This window comes from Anneissia japonica, unplaced genomic scaffold (assembly GCF_011630105.1).
Source record: "Anneissia japonica isolate Jap-2015-1 unplaced genomic scaffold, ASM1163010v1 scaffold169_len739621_cov184, whole genome shotgun sequence".
In the NCBI taxonomy this organism is placed as follows: domain Eukaryota; kingdom Metazoa; phylum Echinodermata; class Crinoidea; order Comatulida; family Comatulidae; genus Anneissia; species Anneissia japonica.
Genome location: NW_022688869.1, coordinates 348,928 through 370,890, shown reverse-complemented (window position 1 = coordinate 370,890; position 21,963 = coordinate 348,928). Strand labels below are relative to the sequence as shown.

Here is a 21,963-nt window from a genome sequence, read left to right as displayed (position 1 = left end):
AAAAATGCATAGAAAGTCATCTTTGTAGTTCATATCTATTCATTCATTCATTCATTCTTGTTTCCTAAAACAATGAAGCTCTGTCTACATTATCAAATGTTCTTTAGCAAAAGAAAACTAATGTATGCCCATATACTGTATAGTCATGATATTCCTATATATGGTCATGTGATGTCATGCTGACCATATTTAGGCATGTCACATGATGGAAATGTGTACCTCTAACCTGCACTTTCTCTTGGCTCCTACAACTACGATAGCAATAAATTTCTGCAGCAATGTACAAACGGAGAATGTGAGAGAGTTTAGGAAGTAGATAAAAGCAAATGTCTTGGAAGCTGGACTTCAGTGAATATAGGATGTACAGTAGTTGTATCGGGCAGATCCAGAGATGTCCATATGGGGGAGGGAGAAATTGAGAAACAGCACTACTGGGGGAGGGGGGTGGGGAATTTTTGTTTTCTAGATGCCTAGCAATAACCTCTGAGGCGTTTTGTCAGATCAATAATTTCTTTTTCTTTCTTTCTTTCCCTGACCCCAAACCTGCCCCTGAGTATAATTAATCGCAGTACAGTGCACCCTCCATTTGAAGACCCCTCTAATTTTAGACCACTTTTTAAAAGAACCAAATGACAATCTTCAATATTCTAAAACAACGCTAACCCTCTAATTGGGAAGACCGAGACCACCCCAAATTTCAGGTCCCAATTGTGGTCTCGGATTGGAAAGCGAACTGTAATTTAGTTATGTTATTTTTCGATAGAATTATATTTTGCCTTGCTTTGCAATTTAGGATATGGGTAACTAAGCTAGTCTACCATCCCAAGTGTTTGTTCTTCGAAACTTGGGGGAAGATTTATGCAAATGAGGTTTCTCACCTGCTTGTAGTTGAAAATGAATATTGTAATGTGCTTACATTTGTAATTTCCTGTTTGTGAACATGTAAATTGAATAGTTCACCTGGGGAAATATTTATGCAAATGAAGTATTTTTATGTGCTTACATTTGCAGTTGCTAGTTTGTGAATGTTTTTAATGGATAGTGTGATGCTACCATGTTAATTTCGCAGTCTTTTAGGAAGTTTGAGAAAGCCATTAAGCTTAAGGAAGGGGTTAAGTTTGATGAAGGGGTTTTGTTATTAATGTCATTCAATATTTTTAAGCTAATATAATTGTTTTGTGTTGTTAATCAGTATAATACAGATTGTCTTAGTGGTTTGTGTTAACGAGACCAAGTGTTAATGTCCTTTGTAACGATAGAGCCCCCACTATTGTTATTACTATTATTAATACTACTATTATTACCATCATCGTTATGAAATATTATATTATGTTTTTGTTTGTTGTAATTCAAGAGGTTAAGCTTGGGAAATTAAAGAAAGGCTACTTTTTTTTTTATGGCATTTACAATCAATTCTTAATAGGGGTCATTGTTATTAATGTCATTATTCAAAACTATTTTTAAGCTAATATAATTGCTTTGTATTGATCGGTATGATTGTCTTAGTGGTTTGTGCTAACAAAACCAGTGTTAATGTCCTTTGTAATGAAATAGGCCTCATTATTATTATTACTATTATTAATGCTACTATTATTACCATCATCATTATCAAATATTATATCATGTTTTTGTTTGTTTGGTTTTTTTTTTTTGGTTCAGTAAACTTCACATTTTTCTTTCCATCATTTGCCAACATATTAATTGTCCTTTTTAGAATGTGTGGCTTAGATTTAAAATTTTATTGAAGTATTTGGTCATGCAATCTTTGAAATGAGAATTGTGTAAGTTGTGTTGGTTTAGTAATGTTTGTGGATAGGCATAGAAATACCATTATCAGCACATCATCAGTGACTTAATAAGGCCAAATAAAAAAAAAATTATTGTGTTGGCCACTCCCGACTGACCCAAAATGTACGAAATTGAGTTTCGGCATTTTATTTATTTGTTTATTCATTTAAAAAAAAATTTTTTTTGACAAATGAAAAATATTTTATTAATGAGCTAAAAAGGCTGGAATAGGCCTATCTTGCTAGACGGTAGGCGATGCGACAGTGTTGTGCGATCGTTTTGCTTTTCAATGTAGATTTAAAAATGTTATTTGTTGTTTTTTTTGTGTATTTTCTACTTTTTTGGCATAAACACATTATTGGTTTAAAAAAAAAAAAAACTTTTCTTACCTACCTACCCATTTCTTGGATTTTCCCAAAACGTGGCCAACACAAGAATTTTTTTTTGTTGGCCTAATACAGGCTCGCAATCTATAATGATTCTACAATAAATGTAATATTGTAACATTTTAAATTTCTCTCTAATGAAATTGTTTAATGAAGTGCGAACCACATATGTAATATTCGCATGTGTGTAAAGTGTATAATTGTATAGTAATGTTCTGTAGTCGTGTAATGTTAGATAAAGCTCACTTGGGCCTAAAATGCCCTACACACATGGTGACGCAATTCTATGTAGAATGCAATGGGTTAAAGCGTGCGCAACAGGTTTTTAATGAAAATGCTGTCAGTCTGCCATTAAAAAAAAATTCACAGACCGGTTCACGTAGTCATGCGCTCACAGATACCGGCGATGGATTCACCGGCCGACAGGAGTATTACCGTCATACAATCCAGTGTGTGCCCAACTTTAGTGGGGCTTACTAGAATACCTGGTACCACTTAAAAATACTGCTGGGTTCATTATTTGGCATATATTTTATCAACTATGTTTATGTTTCTTGAGATTTTATTACTTATTAAATCCCAATTTTTGAATATATACTTTTTATTACAATATTGGTATTGTTTTAAGATGTGTGAATCCGATTATAGTGGTGATCAATAATAGTATCTCGTTTGTTAATATACACAATCTCAGCCCATGCAACTACTGCATCTGTTAGACTAGACATCTTGCTGTTTTGAAGGGCGTGTTTATAGGTGCAAACTGGTTTCTGTTGAAGCTTGATTCACACGAGCGATTTAGACGCATTATGACACGAATAATATAAACGCAACGCAAATACCTGTCACAACAGTCGATTGGTAGTGTTAACTACGACATTAGATGTGTTATTAACGCAGATAGTTGTAAGTTTACTGATGTGTTCTGACGTAATTTGACTTAGCTAAACCGTTTGAAAAAGCGAGAGTAAAGACAATTGTGTTTTTGTTTGAAGAGTGAAAGCTTCACCTGCTCGATATGAAAATATTATATTTTGTTTGAAATATTTGATTATCCAGGGAGGTTTTAATTTTATACTTCTTTGGATACGGATTGCAAACTATAACATACCGCCCCCATATGATTAGGATTTTTTTTTCTTGTGCATTTCTTAATCCGTCAATCCGTTTTTCCTGTGTTTGGAAACTAACCTAAAAAAAACACAACCATTTTTATTGGCTTATTGGTGGAGACTGTGTTGTTAGACCATGGTTAGACTTAATGTGTCTGTTTGCTTTGTTATTAGTAACCATTATGAATGGACATATATAATAATTGTTTGTAAACATAAACAAAATATTTTGTAAATAAATGCAAGATTATTTGTTGAAAATGATGTATATTCGTATACTTGTGTAGACTAACGAGGAATATTGAACAGTTGTAATTAACTAATTGTAGTTAACGCATCATTTGTAACGGTTAATTAATGTTGCTACGAAAATTGTAGTACAGATTTTGAGATTAATGATGATGATGACGACGGCGCATTTACACCTATCGGAGATTTTTCGCTTCAGTGAAACCAATAGTTCGAACTGTTTGTACTTTTTGCGAAAAAATGCGCAACCAATCAGAGCTCAGGAAGCGAACCGACGCTTTCGATTCTGAGAAGTGAATTACTGTAGCCTAGTGGAAAACAAGCTACCTGCATATCGTCTTATACTTCTGTTATTTATAACAGTCTTTTTTTTAGTGATTCCAACCTTCTTTGGAGATTATTTTGTTATGGAAAAGCAGAGGAATCTTAGCATTAGTGTAAAGTTTTCGTGAATACTTTTAAAGTTGTAATTAAAAAATGTCTTTGCTGAGTACTAAAACTTACGGCTTGAGCTCCTTTACATCCGCTGCTGCTTGTCTCTGGAACAGTCTACCCTTTTTTCAGTAATCTGATTTTATCTCGGCATTTAAATCTTCCCTGAAAACTCATTTATGTAACTAGCTCTAGCGTAACTGCGCCTTTGATCAATGTTCTTTGGAATTGGCGCATTACTAAATTCGTATTACTATTATTATTATTATTACAGTATTATTAATATTCAAATTCAAATTCATTCCTGATATTATGACATAATTTATGTCGAAATATTGAATTTTAACCTAATGAACATTATGAAGAGGAGAATTTGAGACAAAATACAGTAGTGGATTAGCTGTTTGATCAAAGCGTGACGTCAGAACGTTCGGCATCGGTGCATTCGGGATGTTTCGGTGAATTAAAAAATATTTAAATGGGAATTCTCAATTCTCTGAAAATGCGCCTATGAATTTAGGTTACGTTAAAACTCATGAAAATAAACGAATAAATCGAGCTATTAACGTAGGAAAAATAGGCCTTGGATCATCAGAAAAGGATGTCTATGCGCCCTCTAAAAGTTAGTCATAATAAGGGATTACATCAGTGGGGTATCGAAAGGGGTGCAGGCAGGGGAAAAATCTGGATTTACCCCTGACTACGCCAATACGCCACTGCGTGTAGGGGGACGCGCCCTTGCTTCACGACCGACATTGCATTCAAATTGTTAATCCTATGCCAATTCTACAGACCATTTAATTGATTTCCTCCCTCCGGGAAAAGAAAACGATATTATCTTGCGTTGAATGCAGTTGATTGCGTCTACCCAAATTTGCATTTTTTTTTCTTTGTCACGCATGGTACGATTTAATATCAAAGGGAGTATTTACGAATAAAGAGAAAGGAATTTGTTATAACATGTTTAGAAAGTGTATTTATCTGTCTGAAAACATAGGCTAATATATAAAATTTAGACGTAATTAAATAATATCTTTGATGAATAGCCGGACATATATTGCAATTTGTTTTCGTCATCGGAGCATCTGAAGCTTGGAGTGCAAAGTTAATCCAAACTCATACCTCAGGATTTGCAAAAGATTTATTTCTGTTTTTGTGGATTATGTAGTGGTTTAGTTTTTGAGCCTTTGCTAAAATTATCATCGTATAAAAAGATTTAGCACGCATATGATAAAGATAAAAAAAATATGCTAGGCTTCATAGAGATTAACACGATATTGTAATCGTCTATTTATATAGTCGATTGTAATTTTTTTTTAAATTCATTATTAAGGCACATGTGCGAAGGATTATTAATATCGAAAATAATCCACTGTCATTATATTATAGATGGTAATCCCTTTCAAAAAACATTAATACAGACAATTCAAAAGAGAGCGGAATTGGTTTTTGTGACATTGAGATACGCTGGGATTGGAAGGCAAGTATCATCATCATCATCATCATCGTCATCATTATCCTCATCGTCAAAATCATCATCAGTGTGTGTACTAGGATTATTGACAACAGGGTGGGGGCGCTAAATGAAAGTCAATTCAATTCATTTTATTCGCCTCAACAGATCACAAGAACACACCAAAAAGACAGAAAAAAGGAGGCTGGCTTCCCAAAAAGTGATTTAAATCTCTGTCGAGTGGGTCGCAAAATTTACAGACACACTAAAAATATCAAAACAGTAAAAATAAAGATAAAAATAAAATAAAATAGAGATAAAGTGGAGGAAGGATGTGAATTTTTGGCTCCAACCTTTCTGGGGGACTGAAACTCCCACTTCGCAGATTAAATTCAGACCGCCGTATTGTTATATTATATACAATATTTATAAATTAATAGATTACATAATCAATAATCACAGGGGTGGCGCCAGGATTTGCTCGACGGGGGAAGGGGGTGGGGGAGCGATGTTCATGACAAAATCAAAATGGGCGTGGTCGGGCGTCGCTTTTGATAATTTAGGGAATTGTTTCAAATGCTTATTTCAACGATTTTAGTGTCAATTAATAATAAGTAGAAAATAGTATCGCCGACGATGTGGTTTCCTTCCCGATGGTGGGGAAGGGGAAGCCCTCCACGACAGGGGTGGGGAGATGGCCTCCCAGCTGGTGCCACCATAACCAATAAATTATATCAAAGAGTATAAAACTGCAAGAGGTCCGACTGCCGGGGATTCTTTGGAACGCAATCCTATTTCAAAAAGTACTACCCAAAAGGGGCGTGGTCTTTAAAAAAACGTAAAGTGCGTTCATATCGAACGCGTGCTGCGCGTCTATAGAATGTATGCTGGAATTCGAAACGCAGCACGCGTTCGATGCGAACGCCTTTTACGTTCTTATGAAGGAAACGCCCCTTCGTGGGAGTACTTTTTAACGTTCCATTGCCTGTATACAAAATAAGGGCAGTCGGACCTCTTGCAGTTTTATACTCTTTGATTATATTACCAGTATTGATATATTGATTTTCGGCCCACGTTGCCTCGGTCATAAAAATGGTTGATACATAAGAAAATAGCTTATACCGACGAAGCTTCCGTTTTTTAGATCATCATTCAGAGTTGCAGGAATACTTGCCCTCTTGGATCCCTGACGGGGCCCTCATATATGGCTGGCCCTCGGCAAAAACAAACCTACGCTCGCTTCGCTCGCGTGGCCCCCGCGCTGTTGCTTTTGGCACCCCTTTGGGCGAATCCCGGCGCCAACATGTGTATACATATCTTTGCTGAAATAAATGTCGTTAAGTGCAAGTGTTGTTCCTATTGGTTAGTTTGTTTGAGAAAATAACGTAGTTAATAAATCATTAATAATTATTATTGGTTAACGGACATGCGGGCGTTTTTCTTACAAAAACTTAAACGGCCCTATCCTGTAATTGATATAGGCCTATAGGCCTAAGCCTATTATTTTCCTGTCCTACTAAACACACGGCGGAAACCACATGTTATAAAACTAGGGGCTAGGATCGGTATGTAAGCCTACAATCAGATGGTGGTATTAACTTGTCATTTTCAGAAACATTTAATTATGTCATTTCAATGCAAAGATGTACTGAAAAATATGTGAAAAACAAGTAGACTTGATGACATAGGCCTACATTCTTTGATTTTAGGCACAACGGCCAAATTTTGCCAATATATACCGTAGCGCAGCACATCCTATCAATGAATGGCAAGTAAGGCTCCAAACACTGATCTCAAAATTGGGATTTTGAACGGCAACAAACGGCAATCGTACTCAATCCCTCTCTCAAGATGCGAAAATAGGCCTATCATTTTATGCGTCTGTTTTTGGCACCGAAAATATCTTCCGTTAATTCCTAATAAATGTGCCCCAAACAACAGCCTAAACCATGCGTAAAAGGACGTGTGTTTTGGGGACATTACTTTGTTCTGGTTGGTTAGATGTTAAGTTTCATTGCCACTACGTTCATTAGATACATAAATTAGTTACCGTACTACCATATTCATTCGAGTAAACGCCCGGCCCATCGAATAAACGCCCCCTCCAGAGCCCAATTGGATTAAACGCCTCCCTCTAATAAACGCCCGAGGCGTTTATATTTTTATCGAATTCATTAAACGTCCCCACCCCCTAAATGACGGTAAGCAACAATTGTAATGGAAGCAACATCATTCTCAACACATTTTATTTTATTAATAATGTTCTACTCCATGCCAGCGCGAATTACACCTTTAACCTGGATGTGATCTATACGGTAGTCTTTATGATCACGCAATAATACATTTTAACGGTAGGCCTGTTGTAATTCAACATTTACAAAATGAATTAAGGGGTTAGGGCCAAATAATAAGGCTCCATTGAATACACGCCTCAATCGAATAAACGCCCACTCAAAATCTTCTTAACAGTAAACGACCCCGTGCGTTTATTCGAATGAATACGATATTTTCAGCGCAACTAAAAAAAAAAACAAAAGTTTTGTCACACATTGAAGTTTACAAATTTTGAATTTTCAAATATAGTATTACTGTACATTTTATTGCTTGAATTTATTAGATCAAAAAAAAACAAAAAAACAAAAAAACAAAAAAAAAAAACAGGCTTGTATTATAACAACATATTTTTAAAGGCTTGCAACATAATTATTTTCTCCGTAACTCACTCGTCACAAACTTTATGGGTATACCATAGACTTTATGTCTTGCGCGCGTCTTATCAGAGAGGGCGTGTCCTGAGCGTATGTGATGTAGCTCCCTCTACGTTTCACTAGGTGTCGTCTTCGCTTTATTTTCCACCCCCTCCCCCTCATCCCAAACTTTTGTCCTGCTTTTGTCAGCTTTCGTATACTGTAAAAACAAGTATCGGCGGCAATATGAAATGGGTTTACCTTTCAGGTGGCTTTCAAACTGTTACAAGGTACTTTTTTGTGATGCGATGTAAAATCTAAGTATATTAATATTATTTAATATACCTAGGCCTAGGCGAAAATTCCAAATTTAATATTAAGAACCTCTGGTGGAACAATAAAATGGAATGGTTTGAGACTGAGAGTGCAGCTAGGCCTAGCTAGGAAGATAGGCGCCTAGCAGCTCCTGGCCCTTGATGTTATACGACTGGCCTTGTTTATACCATAAAACCTGGTTACAGAAAGGATGGGTTACATAAGCAAGAAAAGATTCTGGGACTGATCTCAGAGATCTCGTAGAAATATAAATTATAAATGAATGAGATCAGAAATAGCTTTAGACAGTGGCATATCTAGGATTCTTGAAATGGAGAGGGGGGGCAGTGAAGGGGGAAAGTGATGGGAGGACAGAAAGGTGGAATGGTGGAGGGGCTAGTAGATGGGTATTGAGTGGTACTATTTGATATGAAGTGGTTTGTAGCTACTTGAGCATGATTTTTTGCTTCAGACATTTTCAGTGGGGAAGGGGAAAATAGGGGAGAGGGTGGGGGGAGCCACATGCTTATTTTGGGCATGTGCTGATTGTTGGGGAGAGGGGCTAGATACACCACTGACTTAAGAAGACTGTGTGTTTCACAGTTTCAAATGTGTCAACATAACCTCATTTATTCAAAGCAAAGGCTAAAGAACTTTTTACTTTTTAGATTAACTAAACACTGAATGCTAAATGCTATAAAAACATCATCTCTCTCAAACTGTGACATTTTTTCCCTGAAGGCTTTAGCTACTGAATGATGCCCTAGCTCATTTCTCCTTAAGATCACAACATTCTAGCAACATAATAAACAATAGTAAACCACACAAGATGATTATTCTTGGCTCAGCTAATTTCACCAAGGTTAAAGAGAGATGCTAGGCCTAGTTGTAAAGCCTCAGAAGGTATTGAATATAGCCTTGTGTGTCAATCTCAGCTAAGGTTGATTGATGATGTTGGTGTAAATGTATGTCTAAACATTGATTTGCTGGATGAACTCCATCCTTTGTCACCAGTAGTCCTAATGGTTTCCCCAGTGTACAATAATGGGGCATGACCTCTGACTGCCAAACTGTATATATTGCTTGCCCCTCATTCAAATTGAGTACTGTGTGCACAGCACTTTTCACATCATTGATAACTATTTGGAAATCACATAGGCATGATGATGTCATATTAAGGCAATATAGTAAACATGAAGATGTAAAATCAACAAATGACCAGGATTCCACCTCCCAAAACCCATGCTGATTCCCCTCAGTGCATCATACATGGGTATAGGCTATTGCCCATGGTGGCCAAAGTAGTTCCAATAAGTGGGTTGAAATAGTCTTGTAGCCTCACTAGAAAATGGGAGTTCTCCATAAATCTAACTCCAAGGGGGTTTCCCACTTTCCATCAGTACCATTTAAACTATGGTTCGCTACACAACCACAGCACTATTAAACAATTGTCATATTGGATTTTTATACTGATGATAGATTAAAAGTTCCTGGATATGGTCCTATTATTATATGGTACTGAAGGCCAGAAGAACTGTTATCTCTTTCCATGATCTTTGGATCCAGTGGATCAAAAGAACGGATATCTGTTTTCCTGAATTGTACTGATTCATTGGTGGTATTGGTTCAGGGCCCGTGCCATATTCTGGGAATTTAGATTGTACCGTACCAAGGATAAGAACAAATAGTGTCAGTGTGTCTAATATGCTTAATGGTTTTAGTATTATCAGTGAAGTAAAGTTCAAATTATCTCTGTATTAATAAATATATATTGTTGATCCTGGGCCTGTGGGAGAGCACTGAACAGGTCACCCAGGTTAAAGAAGAAATAAATAAATATAAAGGTGTTTAGTAAGAATAATTTTAGTAGCATTGTATGAACTTTTAATAATAATAATAATAATAAGAGTACGTTTTGTATAAATATTTAATATAAAAAATTGTAAATTGTAGATTAGCTTTTTTCTATTGATTATAGTTGCTGTATATTCTATACTTCATCATTTAATCTTGAAAATGACACCATGAAGGAGTCGAAACGTCGATCTTTTGTTTTTAGCGTTATTTTTATATTAAATAATAATAATAATATTAATAATAATAATAACAATAATAATAAAAAATAATGATGATAATAATAATAATAAATAATAATAATAATAATAATAAATTGAAGAATTCGTATAGTGCCTGTTAGAAAAAATTATTTGTCGCTGGCGCTTAAAGATGTAAGAGTTATTGATTAAAGATGGGTTTTAAAGAGGGTCTTGAATGCATCAGCACCAGAAGTTGATTTAAGTTTTAGGTGGAAGAGAGTTAATAATTTGGGAGCAGTGAATTAACGTTGACCAGTAGGCCTACAAACGTGCAGCATTCTAGGAACAGATAACCTTAGAGAGTTGTATTGTCTCATGGAACGTAGAGATAATTGTTGTGAGGTTGATGAAGAAAGATAACAATAATTTTGATTGTGGTGTTTTTTTGTTTGGTGTAATAATAATAATAAAATGGCAAATGCGCCGTCTATCTAGCGAACTATTTCGAGGCGCAGTGACTCTTAACAAAAAGAAGAAAGATTTACTAATTTTTATGTTTTTATATTGAATAGTTAAAAATCCAATACACAGAGGCAAAATTTTGAAATTAGCAAGTGAAAAGTAGTAGTATTGTAGTATGTTACAACTTTAAATTTCATTTTTTTTTTTTTCATTTTTCCTTGACTTTTCAGTTTTCACTTACATTCTACGATATAAACATTCTTAAATTATCCACTCTATATTTATCATATCTATTCTCTTGCTTTTTTCTCTTTCATAGATAAATCTTGCTCAAGGCGGAACAGCAACGTATCCTTCACAAAGGTACAGTAAAATTGTTTCAGCAAGGGTGGTTCCTGGGGGCGCCACTGTGGCTATGCGCCCTCTGTGTTTTGAATGTCACAATACCCCTACACAAACTTAGCATAGCAATATTGCATTGAAAAATGCTATAGGTTGCAGTTGTGACAATTTTATTTATTATAATTTATTCATTACCTCCATGGCTATTCAAATTGTAAGTGTACAGTATTCCAATGTAAGTCTACAGTACTTTATTCCAGTTGTGATATTTTGATGCTGTAAACAAGCTGATTATTTTTGCTTCACTGCCTATGTAAATTTATGGGATCAAAACACTTGGAAACGGTGAGTGGGTATCACTGTTCTAAAATATCCATCCAACACCTATGTGGGAACAATATGGGGTAATTGAAGCTGGTAATGAAACACTTCCTTTGACACAGGTATAAGCAAATTGCACAGGATCCACGGGCTACTAACCCAATTGTTGGGTACTCATAAACTGACAGGTATTAACTTCTTTAATACCTTAATCTTATACAGTTATATGTTCATCCTCGTTTATTGTAATATTGATGCTGCATTCATAGCACCAATACCGACACTAAAGCACAACTTCTTTTATACCAGTTTTGCGAACTTTATTTTATTAAAGTTATTCAGTGAAAAGTTAAAAAACAAAAATCTTTTTCTTTGCGAAAACTTTTAGCCAAAAGCATCTTATGGGCCCGTTTATACAACACACCAATATCCGCATTCTCAGCCCGCCAAAGTTATGTGTGTAGTATAAACGCCGTCGGATTGCGTGTAATTACATTACCATCTGGCAAAGAGGCTACTTGACGAACCGGCCAAATTTGGCCGGTTCGCGACCTTGCGAAGCCTACTTGCCCCCCCTATGGCTATTGTTTGACCTCTCGTAAACACAGCGAGCGGTAATTAATCAACTGGATGGGGTGGCTAACAAGACAGTTTATTCGCTGCATTTTCAAGCGTTGCTGGATAGATTCCGAGAAATCAATAACTGATAAAAATGCTTACTGGTATCGCGGGGCGTTTGAAATATTACATAATAGATTATGATTATTTCTTTGTAATTACCGCTCTCTCAGAATGCACGGCGAAAACAAGCGCAGATTGTCATTCTTTGCTTTTATTTTGACAAGCTCGGACGTGTGTAGGCCTACAATTATGAACTGGACCGACGGTGCGACCCGTGCCTTAATAAATATTTTGGGGGAGGAGAACATCCAACAGGGGCTAGATGGAACTCGCCGTTGACAATCGTTAAATAAAATAACCAGTGAAGTAAAAACAAAATTGGATTACGAGAAAAAATAATATCGGAATATAAAAGACAATCGATTAACAACAGTAAACTATCCACTCCTTCAAAACAAACCGCGCGAATTGAGCGGAAGTACGATCTGACCCTTTATCCCAGAACACATTGCGCTATATGATACTTTGGCGTGTTAGCCCTTGTAATGGTGTGTTGTATAAACGCCGACGTTTGGAGGATCGTCTCGGCTAGCGTAAACACATTCAAGGACGTAATTCCGTGTTCGTATTTAGTGTGTAGTATAAACACAGCCTAAGTTGTTGAGAAAATAAGTTAATGAGGGTGCATTTAGATCCTTATGTGACACTCTATTTTGTGTCATGGACAACTACCTGTGTATTGCCACACTGTCATTATACATGTACCATAGTTCCTCTACCAAATTTAGGTCAGAGGTCACCACCTACTTTATGCCCAAATTCACATACCTTTCCTCAGACAAATGTCCAGGGTAGGCAGTAATTTGAATTAACAGCCTGACATTTACAAATACTTACCAAACATCCAGAACGTAGTAATAATTCACTTGTCGTTGGGCAAGGCACTTTAACTACAGTACGATTCATTGTCTCTCTCAATCTGTGTACGTGGTAGGTTCAAACACAACATTATGAAATTCTCCCAAGGACACTATGTTCCATGATGTGCTTAGATTGCTGGCATGATGCACTATATCATCACCATTTTCACGAAGTGACACAAACTACAAAAATCATATTTTTCAGTTATTTTTTTCTTTGACATTTTGATTATGTACATCAAATTTTACCTTTTCATCTAATTTTTAAGAGTGGAACTACACTAATTAGCTAATTAAGCTAATTAGCAGTTGCACACAAACCGAGAAAAATGGATTTTTCGTTTTAACGAGCAGACACAAACTTTCATCGGTTATTAAAAGACGCGTGTGTGGCGTTGCGATCGCTAGGTAAGGCCTAGCTTGGCTAGGGCTAGATGTAAAAATTAGATTTCCCTAGCTTACCTAGGCATACCGGTACCCTTCTTCCCAGTGGGATAGGTCTATACAGATGCATCAAATGTGGAATTATTCGTAAAAACATAATGATTAAAGCAGGATAAGCTGAGATTGTAGACCTGTTTTCGCCCTTGACTATAATGGTTAACACATAGCTAAAATACAGTTTGTGCAAGTTTGTGCCTTAACAACGGGTGCGCGTACAACGCATACCGTTTTCACGAAGAGACACAATCTTCACTCTACGTGTAAACAACATATGCTGTGTTTATTCTGATCGTTTTCACAAACAGACACAAACTTTTCACGCTAACAGGTTGATTAAAGTTAAGAAAAGAAAAATAAATTACACATTTGGATTGTTTAATGCTTTATCTTTAAATGTAAAAAAAAATAATATTTAAAATTCCGTTATCTTGATAGTGAAATTTACGGATTTGTTAATTAGTCCACTTCAAATGCATTTTTCTCAAAACGTTGTTTTCGTCGAAATTGAAGTTTGTGTCTCTTCATGAAAAGGGTGACGATATAAGTCTGAAAATTATTATTGTTGTTATAATAATAATTATTATTATTATTATTATTGTTATTATTATTATTATTATTATTATTATTATTATTATTTATTTCTTATTATTGTTATTTTATTATCATTATTATCATCATTATTATTTTGAAAAATAATATTTAGCTTAAGGGATATATTACAAAGGTACAGTATACGTCTATGATATTTCTCCTCAGATTATGAAAGCCCCCAGATTTTTTCCAAATCTCCAGGTTTCTGAAGATTCTCACAGGGGATGTCAAGTCTGGAGGTGGCGATGAATGCAGCAATGGCAGCCTATAATTTATTACACTATCATCAACAAGTCTGCCCAGCCTGCGACTTCCTCCATGCCCCATACACTTAAATTTTTTTTTTCTTCAGTTTCCTGTATGGTGGAAACAAAGTGTTCTATATTTAGGTCTCGGTAAATAAACATTCTCGATATTTTCTCCGCTGTCAGAATTCAACCTGTCAATAAACATCCTGTCAGAGAAGTTTAGTAATTGTTAGATTTCTTCTGCCCTGGGAGCCAAAAGTATGGTAGTGTAATAATGCTAACATAATATAGGTCTATGTACTGTAGGGTGAAATAATGATGAACAAAAGAGCACTCCTAATATAAGTGCATTTTGCAAAAATGTTTTAAATGCACATCTACGCAGCATTGGGAAAAGAAGGGGTAAAATGCACATCTACGCAGCATTGGGAAAAGAAGGGTAAAACAGAAAGTCATAAATTATTTATTCCTTAGCTAGTTCATTCATTCATTCGTATATATCTTCTTTCAATAGATTCATATAAAATTAATCTCCAAATGAAGAAATTTTGTTGATATGTTGTAAAACTGATTTTTCCAAGACTCAAAAATGGTGTTTTACAAAAAATTTGGGAACAGTTTAATGAGAGACTTTATTCCCACCTTTTCCATTTTTTGATCTGTTCTGTTTTCCTATTTCTATAATTTTGTATGGTTTTAAAATGATGTTTCTAATTAAATAAAAAGTAAAATCAAAATTAATCAAATGAAATCATATCAAGTAAAATCATTAATGCACTGTATATATAAGCAAACAATTATACCGTAAAAACTTGAGTATAAGCCCAGTTGGCTTGATCTCAAGAAGTCCATCTCAAATTGAAGCCCCCTCTTTAGTTTCAAAAGTAGCCTAGAAAAGAAGCCCTTTTCGAGATAGCATGGACTACTTTTGTAGATAGTGCAGAACACACTGTGCACAAATTTCGAAGAAACAAAATAAATAAAAAACATGCTTGGTTTGCGCTGTAGTTTGGGTGATTTAATGCCATTTGTTGCTATACTCCATGATGTTACAGTGGCCATATTTATTGTTTTATTGTAGTTAATCCCGAAAATTTACAGCATTCATTTTGAAACGAAGGCTCCTCCTGCCTCTTTACTTTGCAAAAATAGTCTCGAAAAGAAGCACATCTCGAAAAGAGGCTATCCAAAATAGAAAAAAAAAATAAAAATAAGCCACCTACAGCTTTTATTGAAGGTTTTACTGTATTATTGAGAGATGGACTTGTAGCTCAAATTATTTTTTATTCCCAGGGTTCTAGGTTCAAACCATGTTGTAACCACAAATTTTTTTTTACAACTGATCTCCACTCCTTAAATCTCAGCCTAGATTATTGAGCACCCTTTCATCCTGTGATTGATGGGTATAACTTGCTAATGGAGGGGAAATTATAAAAAAAAATAAAATTGATTCCTGGAAAATTACGAAAATTGATGTACAGCATGGTAATGCCAAAGAGTTTTCCAGGCATCGAAGAAATTAAAAATTAATTATAAGCTAAGCACTGACATACCACTATGGGCAAACTCCTACTCAAGCCAACTGTAGCTTCCTGTTCTATTGTAAAGAGTATAATAAAGGATTCGGGAGAAAAAAAGCATCTCAACGACCTCTGGTTTCAGGTTAATCAGTGAAATTAGCTAAATTTAAAAGATTTTTACGAGACAGGGCTTTGTTTAGTCTACTTTGCAGGAAACATTTGTTTGATTAAATTCTGTTTTTAGTAGCGTCCAAATGTACCCCCTACTTTTGATGCGTTCTTTCCAGCCATCTCTTGTCTTAAGAGGTGGACACAGTGGCGATTTCACCTCGTACAGTTGACTGTTTAGGACAGATAAGTCTTGGTTTAGAGAGATAGACATATGTTAGTGTAATTAATGTGTATATCGACACTCATATCTTCATTATTTCTGACCAAATAGAGCCTAATCTACACCAAACAGCCCATTGTTTCCCTGAAAAGCAACCTAGATGAAGCGAACAGCATGGTTATCTCATTCTGAAAGCTTCCGAGCCACCAGTTTGGATGAGGGCTAGTTTTGAAATCATTCATTTATTGTGTATGTCAATTATTTTTTATTTAATCTCCCCAACTGTAAGATGGATAGATATTAATTCATGATTCAATTATCTAAACCAGCCACTTTGAATATTAAGAATCTTAAAAAATCAATTCAAACTTAATCTAATTAACTTAATAGTCTTATATACCAACAAAAGTAATTCCTTTGTTCTGTTTAAAGTATTAAATAAATATTAATGTTTCCTGTATTATTTTTTATTATTAGCAAGTGTAAAATGTTATTTTGGCCCTCTAGAACTGCTTATATTGTCAAGAGAAAATAGTTTTTAAAAGAAAATTTCTTTAAAAATAATTTTCCTTGGTAATATGTAGGACCAGAAGAAACTATTGACAATTAGAAATCCGATTGTTTGCATAAAATATTTTTTTTTATGCCAAATTACAATTTCAAAAATGTTTTAAGTGTCTTAAATAACTGATTAAGGATATGCAATAGATAGAAATAACAGTTTAAAAAAATTTAAGGTATTATAATACTCAATGTGCCTATTTACTGTAGGAAAAATTAGATAACATAAATGAAAATAGAGGTTTTATGTTAAACTTTATATACGTATTTATTTTTCTTTTTTCCTTAAATGGAATCTGAAACGTATCATTTTTTCTTAATAATGTCAACTTCCATTTCCCACATTTTATAATCCATTTCCTATCTATATTCCCAATAGTGAAAAGAATACAGAGACTTATTATTATTCGTGTACCCTGATACTGTACATTATTCAGTGAATCATAATATGGTAACTAATTGCTTAAATAATTACATACACACCATGCTTTGGTCTTTTTAGTTGAGATTTTGATTGGTGGTGAAGATGCTTGACTTCCATTGTCAAAAGTAAAAGTACGGACTTGTTTTCTAAAGCGTCACATTATTTAATTTCAATAGTCCCCCCACCTTGAATATTGTAAGGTGACCTAGTATAAGTTGGTAGGGATTTTTTTTCGCAGTTGTTTTCAAATGTACTGAGTATTCGGTACATTTCCACGTCAGGTAGGGCAAAATTACACCTATACATGTTTCTCCTGACGCAAATCCAGTTATTGTCTACTATTCCATCACGACAATAACAATTACTATCAACACTGTAGTACCCGCTGCTTACTTGGACTCGAATTCAACCCTGGCCATCAGACGCAAGCTCAGTCTAGAGGTATGATGCCAGGCTAGTGATCTGGAGATCGTGGGTTTCGAGGCCTACCCGAGAACAACTTGTGATTTTTTTCGCAGTTGTTTTCAAATGTACTGAGTATTCGGTAAATTTCCATGTCAGGTAGGGCAAAAATTACACCTATACATTGTTATCTTTGTTATCATCATCATCATTTACAGCAATCAACACCATTATCATGATCTTACACACCACTGCTATACACTACTTAACAAAGTAGAAAAGGGATCACCAATATCCCAAACTAATGCATTAGAAAAGTCAACCAATCAGATTAGTTTGTCAAAAATTTCAAGATCATGTGCCTAAGAATGCACTTCGTCAAGGTAACAACACCTAGCCTTGAGTTATACAGGATACGGTATATCCGATTTGAGGACTCACCCAACCAGGATACCAATTGCCTGGGAGAGGTAACCTGCCAATTGTAATGGGGAGTGGCATCCAGTGTCGCATGCCTGGCTATCTTGATTGTCAGCGATATGAGGTGATAATATCCTGCCTAGGCGCAATCGGAAACTCGTTTTGATGTACTTGATCGGTCATACAGACAATTAAGGCGCGGATTCCTTCCTCTCGAATCGTGTACAAAAGATGTCATTTTCTAGTACATTATGATAGGTACTATTACACTGTGAATGGCAGTAATTTTTTGTCGGTATTTGTACAGTATAGTACATTATATGCCAAGATCGCTTCTGAATTTGCTGCATAATTAAGTTATTATCCGAGAGAACACTCTGCTCTCGTTGTCAAAGTACAGAATATTGCAGCATAGGCCTAATTGAAACGTATACCAAATTTGGTATGTGTATATACACTTTTTTTTATAATAAAAACATTGAGGCTTAAATTGCCTAAAAAATAAGAACAAATTAAGGCTGAGGTATAATTTCAAATGAGGTTTTTATTTTTTATAAGAATAAAAAAACTAACAAATATTAGGTGTTACTGTAATATCCTCAATAATGCAATACAGTAATATATTGCTGTACAATAATAATTTCCTATCTTTGAAAAGTATGTAAAATAAGAGCAAGGTAAGAACATTTTGAGCCTGAAATTGGCAAAAAAAAAGAACACTGAGCCTGTGCAAATTTTCCTGGTTCTAGGAATTTATTTATACCTAGCGCGCCCTATATTAACGTTATTTGATAACATTTAAATGTGTTTTAATGCTCTCTGATGGGATTTTCCACCCCTGGGCATTTTATAAATGAGTTTAGTAAATTTTTGAAAGTGGCCCACTAGAATGATTTGTTAGTGTAAGCCCATGGGCTCTTAGGTTATAAAATTTTAGGTTTTGTTTTTCTTGTATTTTAAGTAATTATAAACAGTTGTATGGGGGTAAAATATAAAGTACATTAATATTTTTGGGATTTAAAAATGTGTCCCAAAAATTCAGAACATTTTTACATGAAGCCTCTAATTAGTCCATGCCATAATGTGGAATGATTAATGCAGTATTTGGTTTTTTGTGGTGTTGGTGGTTTGGTGATTTTTTTCCCCTTATATTCTATTCAGACTACACTCCGTTGCGATCAGTTGCAATGTATAAGGCCCAATAACAAAAATATTAGTTTATCAACCTTGTGCACATGTCTTCTATGGTATTGAAAAAAAATATATATTTTTTTAGTAAATATTTAGTAGATATTGTTTGTATTTTCTCAAACATGTTTTTAATAATTTGAATATCAATGCACCAGCAAACAACCCAAGGGTGATATTTGGCTTTAGCAAAATAAAAAATAATACAAATAAAAAGTCTCCATCCCTCATCACTTTTCCAGCCCAGATAGGGTGATAAACTAATAATTTTTTTTGTAGGGCCTAATCAGTGTAAATCCTAAGTTGATTACTCCTGTTCACAAATCAACCAGCCATTTAGACCAAATCAAAAAAATTTATATTGGAATAGGAGGTAAATTTTCTATTCCTCTGCTGGTTAGACCTATGTTGACTGACCTCAGCCAATGAGTACCTGTGGAATTTGTTATGATTTGTTGCGATCGGGTTCCGTGGTAATCATGAGTAAAAAGATTGTAGCACCCAATCGCAACGGGTATTGTAACAATAGCAATATTGATTACTTATTGTCATCAACCAAATGGAAAGTAATAGCAAATGAAAATTTACGATTTTTATAAAAAAATTGTGTTCTTAAATTTTTATTTTCTGCAAACCACCGGACACGACCTCATCGGTAAAATTAATGTAAATATTCATTAGGCCTTTGTAACTGCCACATGATGCGTGATTATTATGACAACTGACACATGCGTCGGTAATTCGTCATTCGCTGATGGTTAATTATTGTTTAGTTGCTATGGTTTGGTGACGATCAGTGCATGCTCGAGAGTGTGTAGGGACGTGCAACGCGCAGAATATCGATGCCAGAGTTATAACGTTTGATGTCCCGAGATGTGCGTCCTCTTGTTGAATTGCCTTGGTTTATTTAATTTCATAGGGATCTACACTTATTGACAGATTTACTGCGGGTTGATGGACATACCTTTCATTCCAATTGTAAGATCAGAGATTTTATCATGAAATGAAGAAGATTCCACAGCCCCTGATTAGATCTTAATGATGAAAATCTTGTGATATTCTATAAGCGGTCTCTCTTATCTGTTCAAGCATTGCTTGCAGTTGAGACTTCACATTAGCGGATCCAGGAATTGGAAATAGAGATTGGAACAGGGGGAGAGGGGGCCAGGGAGAGATTTTTACAGGTGCAGCATCTAGACCACCTCAGCCCTACCATGGTTGGGGCTGCATATAAGAAAATTTATGATCATAGCCCATGTAGATGGCCGTAAATGGCAGACTTAAATTTGAACATAATTTTTCTCTTTTTCTCTATTTTGTATCTGCCACCTGCCACTGCTGGTGGAGGGATAACTGTTAGTATTGTGCCTTGTCCTAGTACACAAGCAAAATGCATAAAGAGTGTTCAAACCGTGACCTCAAGGTTAAGAGATCCAATGGCAGTCAGTGTGCCAACCATTCTGAAAACATTGATGGTGAACAATGTAGGACAAAACCCTGGCAGTTTGCTATTTTTTTTACATGGATTAAAAAAAAATTATATTTCATCACTTTATTATCTCAGAGTACTGTAGACCAGACATACATTTTTTCGGCATATTGTAAATGTTGAAATTTATAATACATTTTAAGGCCAAGTAAAAAAAAAAAGCAGTTTCTCGTACTAATATTTTGAAAGAAGGAGAATAAGGACAATTTTTTTTTTTTTAACTCTGAGATAGCAAATCCAAGATGGTAGATGGGAAACAGCTCTACTATTTCTCACTTTTCCCAAGTGCGGTAGATATTTTGAAAGCAAATTGAAGAAGCACTAGACATGATTCATACCATATGATGAGAGTTAGCCAGTTTCATACTTTTCGTAAAATAAAGGACATAAAAAAAAATAAAAGCTTTGTGGTGATGGAGAGAAAATGATGCGCGAGGGACCAGAAACTAGTAATTTTTTATATTTGGCCTTAAGGCTAGTGTTTAATTTGGTTGTCATCATCGGGAGTTTAAGTTTAGTTAGAGTGTCCCCAATGGGAAATAGGTAATTATTAATACAACTAACGAGCAATACTTCATTTAATGAGAAAAACATTTTTACTTTTGATGTCTGCAATATTATTTTGGAGCTTTTGTACAGTACTTGAACAAAAGAAAAACAATGAGAGGCAGAAAATTTTATATGGAAAATAAGATTTTTGAATAATTAAAAACTGGAGGTGGGGGGGGGGGAAGGGGCCTAACCGCCCATTTTTACACCTTTTTCCTCCAGTTATATATTCAAAGATCCATATCTCATTCATCGTTGCTCAGTTTTTGATCTGACTTAAACAAATTTAGAGTTTTATTTGTACGAGGAGGAGGAGCCCAAAACACTTAGATATGAATTTTAAAAGGCCAGTGTTTCAGCTTCAAGTTGGTATCTTAAACCATGGAGGTCTTTTAGCATACTAGGCCTACTTATTATATAATACTGTACTGTTCAAGATACAAGATACATGTCAACTTTATTGTCAAAATAATAAATTCTGAGATATTTGTTGTACATGACATAGAATAGTTCATAAACATATAGAGTGTTAAATAAAGATTTCTTAGAAAATAAAAATTTGAGTCCTGTGCAGTTATCTTCTGAAATTTTGATTAAATAGATTACAAGCGATGTACAATGCTGAATTTTTAAAACGGTTTGTGGATATTTTGTTTTGTTTATGTCTAACCC

At 35.0% G+C, this 21,963-nt stretch overlaps 1 long non-coding RNA gene across 1 annotated transcript in view; it reads left to right on the top strand.

The window, feature by feature from the left end:
* Window positions 1–8,226: 8,226 nt before the first annotated feature.
* The window catches only part of LOC117124030, a 17,279-nt gene continuing 3,542 nt past the window's right edge, over window positions 8,227–21,963 (top strand). The window contains exons 1-2 of the long non-coding RNA XR_004447918.1: window positions 8,227–8,397; window positions 11,240–11,283. This is a non-coding gene — a long non-coding RNA (uncharacterized LOC117124030). The remainder of the gene's footprint in view (window positions 8,398–11,239; window positions 11,284–21,963) is intronic.